We start from the raw sequence: 12822 nt of genomic DNA, 5'->3' as shown, positions 1-12822 counted from the left end.
ATATATTGGAGCAAATAAAAAACTTGATATATTGGCTTGATATATTGGAGCAAATAAAAAACAGATGCTGCCTCACTCCAAGCCGATCCAGCCAGCAGAGCTTCAGGCAAGCACCTGGTTATCCACTTAGGTAAGGATGTACACAGACTCTGGGCAATGGTAACTGATTGGGCTGGTTCGTCAGAGACTTGGAAGGAACGAGATTGGAAGATCAGAAAAAAATGGCCTGGGAAAGAGTGACGGGAATGAGCAAATGGGAGTGAGCACATTGTCTCACGTCAACACCACCGCTGGCCCCCTGAAATTATCAACTGCAGATGAAGCACTGAAGAACCAGATAGAAAAGGTGACTCAGCCAGCAGAGCTCAACCAGCCTCTGCCCACAGCCACCTCTGCACTTGCACAATGAGTGTGTGCAAGGAGTCGCCACGGTGGTGGGTTGGGAGACCGTGCATGGGTTCACTCCATCTGTGCCTGGAGTCCGGCTCACAAAGGCTGATCCAGCTTCGGCTAAACACCTGCGTGTTCAGGAGCAGAGACTAACGCTAGGCCCTCATTATGGTGTTGTCCCTGGTGGAGACCAACTCGCTATGTGACAGCAGCTTGATTGCATTTAATCCCCCTACACTGGAGGGAGCAGCAAGCCCTCTGGACCAGAATTGACCCCTACTCCAGGTAGGATTTTACCTTGCCTGACTGCAGGGCTCCAGCTAGTACTCTGGACTCATGTGAGTCTGCGGACTCACGGAGTGTCTAATTTGCCATTATGGGATTGCAAATAACATGGCCTTGAACTGAGAGAATCAAATTACAGCAAAATAGTTGTGATGATGGGCAGGACAAGAGGACCCACTAGGGTCTCCATCTAAGCATCTGCCGGCTGGGTGGAATGTTTGGGGAAGAAACCAGTTTGGGGAAGACACCCTAGGGCACTGGGACACTGAGTTGGAAGGTGCGATCTATACTCTGAACCAATGGCCACCCCATGGTGTGTGTCCCTGATAGTGAGAGGACCCAAGGGGTGAAAGTAGGGGTGGAAGTAGGGGTGGAAGCTCTCACCATCATCCGCAGGACTCCCTGGCGAATTTGTTTCCCATCTCCACGACTTCACGCTCTGCTTGGACTAGAGGTGTTATTTCCCATTGGGGAAGGGGAATGCTTCAATGGGGACATGTTAAGGACTCCAGTTAGTAGGTGGCATTTGGTGAGGGTGGTTGCATGCTGCCATGTAATAGGAGCAGGAAGGACTTTGTCTGAAGACTGAGGAATTCGCTGCAGCCCCTCCTGGTGCTTGGTATGGTAATAAGTCTGAATGGGCAACAGCAGCAACCATGGCCTCACAGGGTGTGGTGACCAGGGGCTCAGACACCTCAGGGATGAAGTTTGCATCACCCCACCAGGCAAGCCACCAAGACCAGCAGAAGTGCAGGCCCAGGGTGCAGGGAATCCAGAATAGTTGGTAGAGGAAAGAGATAATGAATGTCAGGTATGGCCCTGGGACCCACTGAGGCGGCAGGGACTGCACTTTGTCCTGCTAATATTCCTGTTGTATTATTTTTTCTTTTTTTGAGAAAGGGTCTCACTCTGTCGCCCAGGCTGCAGGAATGCAGTGGCACAATCACAGCTCACTGCAGCCTCCACCTACTGTGCTCAAGTGATCCTCTCACCTCAGCCTCCCAAGTAGCTGGGACTACAGGTGTGCACCACCATGCCCAGCTAATTGTTTTATTTATTTAGTGGAGACTGGGGTCTCACTATGTTGCCCAGGTTGGTCTTGAGTTCTTGGGCTCAAGTGATCCTCCTGCCCCAGGCTTCCAAAGTGCTGGCACTACAGGCATGAACCACCACACCTGACCTGCCTGTTATTTTTTAGAAATTGTGATAGGCCACAACCTTGAAGAAGCAGGGATGGAGCAGAGTCAACTTTACTTGCAGCATGAGTGCATCTGAGCTGTTCAAGGGGTGAATGATGGCAGATGTTCCCTTAGGTGCGCCACCCAAGTCTCCTCAGCCCTCACTGTTCCAGTGCATGCTGGTGGCATCCTTTTCAAGTGTCTGTCTAAAGGCTCTGTCCCAATGCACAGGGAGAAGACTGGAAGTGCCTGGAAATTAATTCCCCTGCAACATCCTTGTAACATCAGCCAATGATGAAAAGAAGTTTGAAAATAAATACCTCCAGACTGGAATAGCCCCCATGCATGTTCTGCACTGTCTCCAGAGTTCCTCTGCTTTGCATTTCTGTGGCTCACATTGACACTTGCTTGGTAATGCATCCATGGACTTCCTTTACTTTCCTCTTTGGACTTTTACTGTATAGTGTCTACATTCCATTTCACCAATTCTCTCTTCAACTGTGTTCAGTATGTTCTGCAGTCTATACATTGAGTCTTTAATATCAATAATAATACTTTCAGTTCTAGGAATTCTATTAGCTTTTTAAAAAATGTGCCTAGTTATGTTTGAAGTCTCTTATATCTTACTCATGTTTTCAATCCATCTTTTATTTCTTTTAACAGTATAAATATAGTCTGTTTAAAATGTTACATTCATTAATTCTGATACAGGAGCCTTTGGGCTCTGTTTTAATTTTAGCTCTCCTAGAAGCTGACCCTGACACAAGTATTTGTGTACAACTTGATTGTTTTCATAGTCTTAGGAAGCACTAATAGGAGAATGGAGAAGTTTATAGAGGAAAAAAGAAGAAGAAATTATGGGCAAATGAACGGGTGTGATGTGGATAAATCTTAACAAGATGTATAGACTGTATAAAATAGTAATATATTACTTATTTTGAAAGATTAAAAAAACAAACTAAAGCTAAGGCAACTTTTTGTAGTCACTGTAATTCGCCAATGAAATATAAGATGGAATAAGGTGAACTGAAGTGTTCAAACGTCATTGAATTGTTTTTCATAAGCAAGTGGGTCCGTTATTAAACTATTGTCTCATTTCCAAACCAGCCTCCTGTATTCGGTTTTGTGATACTGGTGATGGAACTCTGCAAACATTTCTGCTTTGACAGCCACGTCCTTGTTAGGGTCTGCCAATAGGGGGCACTAGAGAGAGACTAACAAGCTGGGCTGGAAGAAGGGACCTGCTCCTTCCAGTTGGCTTCCTGTTCTGATGAGCATCCTCCCAGCAGAGCTGCTTCACCCTGGCTGCAGCAGTTCCTGCAGCTGTGAAATCCAGCTTGCAGTTTTTTAGACATTTGCAAACCAATTTCGTCTTGTCTCCTCTCTATCCCACAGATACACCAGCACCCACCAGAGTTTCTCCTCAGAAGTCTGGGTCCCAAGCCCAGGGGGCCTCTCCTTTAAATACTAAGCTTTAATAATTCCAGCTTCTTCCCTTTGCTCCCTCAGCCCTGGGGGTGGCGGCTGCTGCCTGTGGTTGCTAATCCCTTGATAGGCTACATTTCTCTTTTTTACCATTTTATTTACCTAGTTAACAACTGTTTACCTAGTTAACAATTATTTATATTAAATCCTCTCTGTTCAGATAACTGGGGTGGTTCCTGTCTCTTGACTGTGTGCTAACTGATGCAGCTTCAGAAATTAATACATTTCTAAAACCTGGAAGAATACAATACTGGAAAAATAAAAACAGTACTTCTTAAAATAAAAGCACTGAGTGAACATAGCATAATTATTTTATAAGATTGAAATGGGAGAAGCCCTTACCAACTATAACACAAAGTTAAGAGGCACAAAAGAAATAAAAAATGAAGAAATTTGACTATATAAATTAAAACATTTCTGGGCCGGGTGCAGTGGCTTACACCCAGTACTTTGGGAGGCTGAGGTGGGAGGATTACTTGAGCTGAGGAGTTTGAGACCAGCCTGGGCAACATAATGACACCTGTCTCTACAAATAATGTTTTCTAAATTAGCTGGGCATTGTGATGTGCACCTGTGGTCCCAGTTATTCAGGAGACTGAGGTAGGAGGATCACCTGAGCCCAAGAAATCAAGACTGCAGTGAGCCATGATTGTGCCACAGCACTCCAGCCTGGGTGACAGAGATCCTGTATTAAAAAAAAAAAAAAATCTGAATGGGAAAAGATGACTTTAAGTAAAATCAAAAAATAGTCAAATTGGAGAAAATAAGTATAATTAATCAAAGACTAATATGTAAAGAACTTCTATAAATAAACAAGAAAGAGGCTAACCACCAAAAGAAAAAATGTCAAAGGGGATGAGTAAACTATTCATTTAAAAAATACAAATAACTTTTTAAAAATAACCTTTTATATTTTGGAATAATTTTAGATTTACAGAAAAATTACAATGATAATACAAAGATTTTCTGTACACCTTTCTTTCAGTTCCCCTAATGTTAACATCTTACATAATAACTGTGGTGTATTTGTCAAAATTAAGGTATTAGCATTAGCACATTCATTACTATTAACCAGATTATAAGCTTTGTTCATATTCTACTAATTTTTCTCAATAATTCCCTTCTCTGTCCCAGGCTCAAATCTAGAGTGCCACTCACATGTATGTGTCTCTTTGGTGTCCCCTGGTTGGTGACAGTATCTCCATCTGTCTTTGTTTATCATAACCTCGACAGTTTTGAAGAGTAGTGGTCGGATATTTCATAGAATGTCCCTCAATTTGGGATTGTCTGACTTTTTTCATGACTAGAGAGGGGATATGAGTTTAAGGACTCCCTTCATCACATCACAGCAGGGGGTGTGTGTGGTACTCACGTGGCATCATTGGTGATGTTGACCATCATCACGTGGTTTGGATGGTGTCTGCAGTTTCCTCCACGGTAAAGTTACTGTTGTTGCTTCCCATCTTCTATTCTTAGGAAGCCAATCACTAAATCCAGCCCACACTCAAGGGGAGGGGAATTAAACTTCACCATCTATGGGGTGGATATCTACATATATTTTTGGGATTCTTCTATAAGGAAGATTTGTCCCTTCTCCCCCCATTTATTTATTCATTCAATCATTTATTTATATGTGGACTGATGTATATGTATTTATATGTGGACTTATGTATATTTATTTATATGTGAGCTGATGGATATTTATTTATATGTGGACTGATGTATATTTATTTATATGTGGACTGATGTATATTTATTTATATGTGGACTGATGTATATTTATTTATATGCGGACTGATGTATATTTATTTATATGCGGACTGATGTATATTTATATGTGGACTGATGTATATTATATGTGGACTGACGTATATTTATTTATGTGTGAACTGATGTATATTTATTTATATGCAGGCTGATGTATATTTATTTATATGTGGACTGATGTATATTTATTTATATGTGGACTGATGTATATTTATTTAATACGTTGGGCTACGGTCCAGCACTACATTATTTATTTTGCTGCTCAAGTGGTTCTTAGGCTGCTGGGAGCCTTTGCAGTTGGTTCCCATGAGCCTTTGACATTCCCCCGTCACTGTGGGTTGTTCTGGTTTTGTTGTGTTTTGAGTGCTTCCTTGCTTCCGACACTGAAAGATGCTCCAGGCTGATCTTGTATATTCCCTGCCCCAGACCTAGAATCAGCCATTTCTCCAAGGATCCCCAGTTCCTTTCACTGGAGAATGGCATTTCAAAACCAAGATCTGTATAAATTATTTTAAAACATGAAAATATGCTCAACCTCACTTACAATAACAGAAATATCAATAAAGCTAGAATGATACTGTTATTCACTAATAGATCAACAAAGAACCAAGATTTGATAGGATGTTCTGTTGGAAAAGCCAGGAGGTAAATAGGACCTCTCTACGCTGCTCTAGGTAGATACGGCACAGCCTCAATGGAAAGCATTTGGCAACAGCTGTCAAAATTGATATGCACATACGCTTTGATTTAGCAACTCCACTTCTACTGACCTGCTTGCTGCCTATGAAATAATGGGTAAAAGAAAGGGTTTTTATTGCAATGTTGTTTATAAATTTCAAAGAACTATAAACAACATAAATATATATCAATAGAGAACCTGACATTTAGATTATGGTTCATCAAATTCAATGGAATACAATGCATTTGTAAAAACAAATGAGGAAGCTCTTCACATACTGATGCCAAATGATCTCTAAGACATTTTTCTAAGGACAAGCTAAAACACACTTCAGAGCTGAAGGAGTAAGGTTTGTCTAGGAAAAGCAATATATGCATATTTACACACATACATAATATATATTTCTATATTCATATATACACATTTTACTTTGTGTGCATAAACTTTACCTGGATGGACTCTCAGCTAATGAATAATAGTAATTGCCTATGGGTGGCTGGCTGGGGGACAGGAGTAGAAAAAATAGTTTTCCTTGTAGACTTTTTATGCGTTTTGAATATTGAAACTTTTGAATGTATTACCTACCCTTTCATCAAAAAACAAATTAACACTATGCCTCTAAGTCATTCATGAGTCCATTGAGAAATCATAGTGGAAATCTCTAATACTCAGAACTGAATGGTGGTGAAAATACTACCCACCAAAACTTGTGGGATGCCACCAAAGCAATACTTATAGGGAAATTCGTAACCATAATGTTCCTATTTGCGAAGAAAATAGGCTGAAAATGGATGGACGTTCCAAATGAGGTCACTGAAAGAGAGGTGGCTCAGGTGGGTTTTTGTTTGTTTGTTTGTTTTAAGACAGGGTCTCACTCTGTCGCCCGGGCTAGAGTGCAGTGCCGTGATTGTAGCTCACTGCAGCCTCAAACTCTTTTGCTCAAATGATCCTCCTGCCTCAGCCTCCTGAATAGCTGGGACTACAGGTTTGTGTCACCACACCCAGCCAATTTTTTAATTTTTTGTAGACATGGTGTCTCACTATGTTACCCAGGCTGGTCTCAAACTCTTGGCCTCAAGTGATCCTCCCTTGACCTCCCAAACCACTGGGATTCCAGGCATGAGCCACCACACCCAGCCAATAATGTTTAATTCTTTCTCCTAATGGTTTACAGAGCTTAAAGTGTCCTTGGAGGTCAACAGGTACAACCCGCTCATTTCCTGGTTGGAGAACTGAAGCCAGAAGTCTGGAGACTTCAGTTCTGTCCTCACCTTCTCCTGATCTTTGAAGGTGTCCCTCACTCCTCCTGTGCTCAGTGGCACCCAATAGCAAGTGGTACCAGATACTCCATGGAAGGGTCTGAGTTGCTGCACATTTAGGAATATGGCCAATGGATTGATGTGCATTTCTGGCTGTGAGGAAACTGTGTATTCCGAGTACAGTGTGAGCTCAAGCTGGGATGCGAGTTTCTAGCAAATGATGGGGCAGGCCTAGAACCCTGTTTCCTGGAGGAACAGGGGGCAGGAGTGGGCAGGAGAGGCTGATGCATTAACAAGTGCAGATTGCACTGCAGGGAGCTGGACCCCGAGACCATAACCGACATCAGCCTCTGTGCTCAGCCCAGGCCCCTGCCTAGCCTGGCCACATCCGGGTCCTAGAAAGACCGTGAGTAACAACCTGAAAGAGCTATTCTTGCAAAACCTTCCAGGCACCTAGGGCTTAATGGCATAGCCTGAGCCCTTCAGCAAACCATAGAGATGAGCCTTCTCCCCACCTGCCACCCACGGCACTCGGAGACAGATGCCAGGGACTGGGCCAAGGGAAGGGACGGCTTTGTCCAGCAAAGACCAGCGCTGGTGTGCCAAGCATCAGCAGTGTTGGTGCCCATCAGATGCCAGCTGGCAGCTGCCTGGGCCTGAGCACAGGTAGGACACCCACAGATATATGGGGGGGATTGAGAGAACCTTGCAGGGAGCCGAGACCCCAACTGAGGATGGGGGCAATACCATAGCAGGCATTACCAGATTATTATTGGTGCCCATAGGCTGGAGATGCCTGGGGCTGCACCAGCTGTACAAGCAAACACTGGAAGCATATGAAGCACGTAGAGCAGCCTCCGAGCCCAGCTCAATCCCCTACCCAGCAACTCCAGTCTCATGAAAACACAGGGCAATTGAGACACGCTCAAAGAATAAAGAATACGACGCTTGTGATTTACAGTAGAGACAAGTTCACACATAAAAGGTTACTTTAGTCCTGAATTTAAAATTTACGCTTGTTCCAAAAAGTACACATTTGCAAGTATTTTCACTTTAGAATATTATAAAAACAATTTCCCGAGGACTTAAAGATTTCTATTTTGAATTACAGAAGGCAAAGTGGAAGAAGTTGCTCTCTGAAAATTGAAATAAATGTCAGCTGTGTGGTGCGAACAGCGGAGACATGATTTTATGGGCAAAACAGATTTCTTAAGGCAATATCAAAAGGCCTGAGTTGAGTAGTTACTTTGAATATTCTAATTTCAAAGAAATTTGCCTCCTCTTTACTGAAATTCTTTGCATTGTCACAGCACACTGGCACAAAAACGCTTCCCTACACGCACGTTATTAAGCAATTTTTTTGTTGTTGTTTGATGCCTGTAAATCTGCCAAACCGATTGCCAGAAGTTGATGGAGCCACTGTCCACTGTTGCCTGGGATCAGCAGGACACCAAAACTCCAAGTCAGAGAGCGGGCTGGGTGCGTCTCAAGGAGAGCTCCCTCCCAGGGACAGGGAGAGGGTCAGCACGCACATCCACAGACAGCCAGGCGGTGCCTCTCCAGGGTCCTGAGAACTCTCTCAAAAGCAGAAATAGTGTGATGGTTGGCCAGGCCATCTCTGCTGCCTAATGCACCCCATTGGGGTCCCTGCAATAGAAACAAGGGGTTCCCTTTCAGAAATGTCCTGGACAAACCATTTCATTCATGGTTGCAAGAAGCTCCAGGAAACCACTCTCCCAAATGCCAAACCACCCGCAGTGGAGGACAGCACGAACAAAAGGATGTCTCCAGTGTGGGTCAGCTCCTCTGTCTCACCAGGAATCCTCAGACCCGGCTGGTCAGGGTGCAAACTGGCTTCTCAGTTTGGAGAACAGTTTGGCCCTATCTCGTAAAATAAAAATGTACATAACCTCCTCCCTCAGTTCACTTCCAGACTCTGTCCCCTAGAGATGCCCCCACTCCAAACACACACAGACACACAATGTTCATGATTTAGTTTTAAAAAATGGAAACATCTGAGTGCCCATCAATAGGAGAGCGGATACATAAAATGTGGATATGCCTTCAAAGCGTGGAATATTACACAGCCAGGAAGACGAATGAACTAAAGCTGCTGGCCTCTGCATGGATGCATCTCAAAAACATACAGCTGCATGAAACAGGCCCATGTCTGTATCAAATAATGCTATTCCTATAAAATTCAAGAACGTACAAGACTATACCTATACCATATGTTGTTTTTGAGGACCTTCATGTGTAGTGAAAGTTGCAATCCTGCCTGGGGCGGGTACAGCAGGCACCCCTCATAGGGGCCAGCCGAGCCCCCCAAGCATGGAAATAAAGGAAAATCTTGAATTCCTTCAAGGGAAATTCCCCACACCTAGCTAGCCTTGAGAAGTAAACGAGCAACTTCATTGATAAACAAGACCGTAACGGTAGCTTAAAGCGATGCCAGACCAAATAAGTTAGTGCCACGAGAGGTTTGGTTTCCTACAGAAATGAAATATAACATCCTGACCTATGTCCCTGAGTTGTTTTTCAGAGCCCAGATCCCCACTAAATGGCAAATGCCATCCACTGCCATGTAGACTTGGACCAGGGGGACTGAGGCCTGAATTCTGACTGCTGTTTTTTGTTCTAAATTTCTTCCTGAGGGCACAGCCACAGGCCAGACCTTAACATTTCTTTCTACTGACCTCAAGTGTTTTTTGTTTTGTTTTGTTTTGTTTTTCTTTTTTTGAGACAGAGTTTCGCTCTTGTTGCCCAGGCAGGAGTGCAATTGTGCAATCTCGGCTCACCAAAACGTCCGCCTCCTGGGTTCAAGTGATTCTCCTGCATCAGCCTCCCGAGTAGCTGGGATTACAGGCATGTGCCACCACGCCCGCTAATTTTGTATTTTTAGTAGAGATGGGGTTTCTCCATGTTGGTCGGGCTGGTCTCGAACTCCCGACCTCAGGTGATCCACCTGCCTTGGCCTCCCAAAGTGCTGGGATTACAGGCGTGAGCCACTGTGCCCAGCCCTGACCCCAAGTTTTTAGACAAAGCTTTGCTTCCTTAACCAATCACAAATCAAAAATCTTTGAATCCGCCTATGACCTGTAAGCCTCTACTTCAAGATATTCCTCCTCTTTAGGCCAAACCAAGGTAGAACCTCCATGTACTGATACGATTTTGCTTGTAACTTCTGCTTTCCTGAAATTTACCGCTGCCTTTACAACCCTTGTGTGTAGGCCATCAGGGAGGTCGGAAGCTCCCGACTAGCACCCAGTAAACAAACACCCTCCTTCCTCTCACCTCAAAACCTCAGTGTAGATATTTGGCTTACTGTGCTGGGCTAGCGGACTCCAGTTCAGTTCGGTAACAATGACGCTAATAGGGTAGAGCAAATCCCTTGGGAAGGAAGGGGATGGGGGCCAGAGGACACATGGGGGTTTCAGGATAAATCAGGGGAAGTCAGAACCTCTGGTTTCTTAGGTAGGGTGACAGCACATGGATATTCCTTGTATTCATTATCTCCTCCTCCTCCTCCTCCTCTTCTCCTTCTCCTTCTTCTTCAGATGGAGTCTCGCTCCATCGCCCAGGCTAGAGTACAGTGGCACAATATCGGCTCACTGCAACCTCTGCCTCCCAGGTTCAAGCAATTCTCCGGCCTCAGCCTCCCGAGTAGCTGGGATTACAGGCATGCACCACCACGCCTGGCTGATTTTTGTTTTTTCTTGTTTTTTGTTTTTTTGGGGGGGTTTTTTGAGATGGAGTCTCGCTCTGTCACCCAGGCTGGAGTGCAGTGGCACAATCTCAGCTCACTGCAAGCTCCGCCTCCTGGGTTCACGCCATTCTCCTGCCTCAGCCTCCTAAGTAGCTGGGACTACAGGCGCCCATCACCACAGCTGGCTAATTTTTTGTATTTTTAGTAGAGACGGGGTTTCACTGTGTTAGCCAGGATGGTCTCGATCTCCTGACCTCGTGATCTGCCCACCTCAGCCTCCCACGGTGGCAGGATTACAGGCATAAGCCACCATGCCCAGCCCATGCTTGTTTCTTCTTATGCATAAATTTTTTTTTGCTTGAAATATTCCACTGAGAAACAACAGCCAAAGGGTGGAAACCACCCAAAAGTCCATCGATGGATGAACAGATAAACATGATGTGTGAAAATGTTGCCTCAATTTGTTTTAAGCAGGAAAGGGGAGACACACAGTCAAGGAAATGATCACCGTGGAGGAGGAAACTTGTCCTCACCCTAGAAACAGGATCACAGCTGGCCACACAGGGCCATGTGGGGAAGCACCAGGGCTGTCAGGTGAGAGAGTGGCCGTGGCCCTTACTGGGGTTTTCATGGGATAGAATAGGCGTGGCGGGGCAGGTGCGCTAAGTTTCAATTGGGTGGTTTGAATAATTTTGGTGGACTCTGGAGTATAGGGCCAGTCCCTGCTTGTCCAGGACCTGACCCTGGGGTGACTTAGGCCAGGGGGATTATTGGCTCAGTGTGTGAATTTGTGATAAAGGAGGAGGCTGGGAATGTGGGCTCCGGGTTGGTTGGTCTGCATGTCAAAGGTGTGTGCAGCAAACTATCGCAAGGACAAAAAAACCAAACACTGCCTGTTCTCACTTATAGGTGGGAATTGAACGATGAGAACACATGGACACAGGAAGGGGAACATCACACACCGGGGCCTGTTGTGCGGTGGGGGGAGCAGGTAGGGATAGCATTAGGAGATATACCTAATGTTAAATGACAAGTTAATGGGTGCAGCACACCAACATGGCACACGTATACATATGTAACTAACCTGCACGTTGTGCACATATACCCTAAAACTTAAAGTATAATTTTTTTAAAAAAGGTGTGTTGCAGGCAGGGGAGTCATTTGCTAGCTTCAGGACTTAGCTAGCTCTGGAGGGGGCAGACTCTCCACGATCAAGGATCCCAATGCCAGAGCAACGAGAACACAGAAAGTGAGAAAACATTGTCAATACGGGGGCATCTACAGATGATAGAATATTATTCAACCTTAAAAAGGAAAGAAATTCAGGCTGCAACGCAGATGAATCTTGAAGACATTATGCAAAGTGAAATAAGCCAGTCACAAAAGGACAAATCTGTATAATTCCACACATAGGAAGTGCCTGGAGTATCCAAATTTATACAGACAGAAAGAATAGCATTTCCCAGGGGCTGGAGAAGGAGGAGCAGAGAGTATTTAATGGACAGAGCTTCAGTTTGGAAAGATGAAGCATTCTGGAGCTGGGTGGTGGCAATGGCTGCACAGCCATGTCAATGGACTAAATGCCGCTGAATCATACGTTTAAAAATGGTAAAATGGTACATTTGATGCTATGTATATTTTACCACCATAAAAACAATACTAAATGTTAAAAGACTTCTTTCCCATGCAAAAATGTATGTGATTCCTTTTGGCTATTCTCAGCTGACTCTTTTACATGTAAGTGGGATATTTTTGGGAAGTCCTAAATTTTTCAGAATATATTAGATAAAACACACTGATAAAAACAGAACAAAGCCATAAAATAACAGAGGTTTGCAGGAGTTGTTTATAAGGTCAAGGTGACCAGTGTGAGTCAGGAACCAGAAGCAGAGGCTGAGGTTTTCATGCCTTTTTCCTGACAATAGGGACTTCTGGGACCCCAGGTAATGAAGGGGTGGCCCTTCTGCAGCTCTGTACTGAACACACAGAGATGCACACAGCAGCAGTGCACGACTCCACGTACTCTGAACACTGCATGCCAGGGCTGGGCTCTGCTCCAGGGAGTCTCGAGG

This window comes from Pan troglodytes, chromosome 9 (assembly GCF_028858775.2).
Source record: "Pan troglodytes isolate AG18354 chromosome 9, NHGRI_mPanTro3-v2.0_pri, whole genome shotgun sequence".
In the NCBI taxonomy this organism is placed as follows: domain Eukaryota; kingdom Metazoa; phylum Chordata; class Mammalia; order Primates; family Hominidae; genus Pan; species Pan troglodytes.
This window is presented reverse-complemented; position numbering follows the sequence as displayed.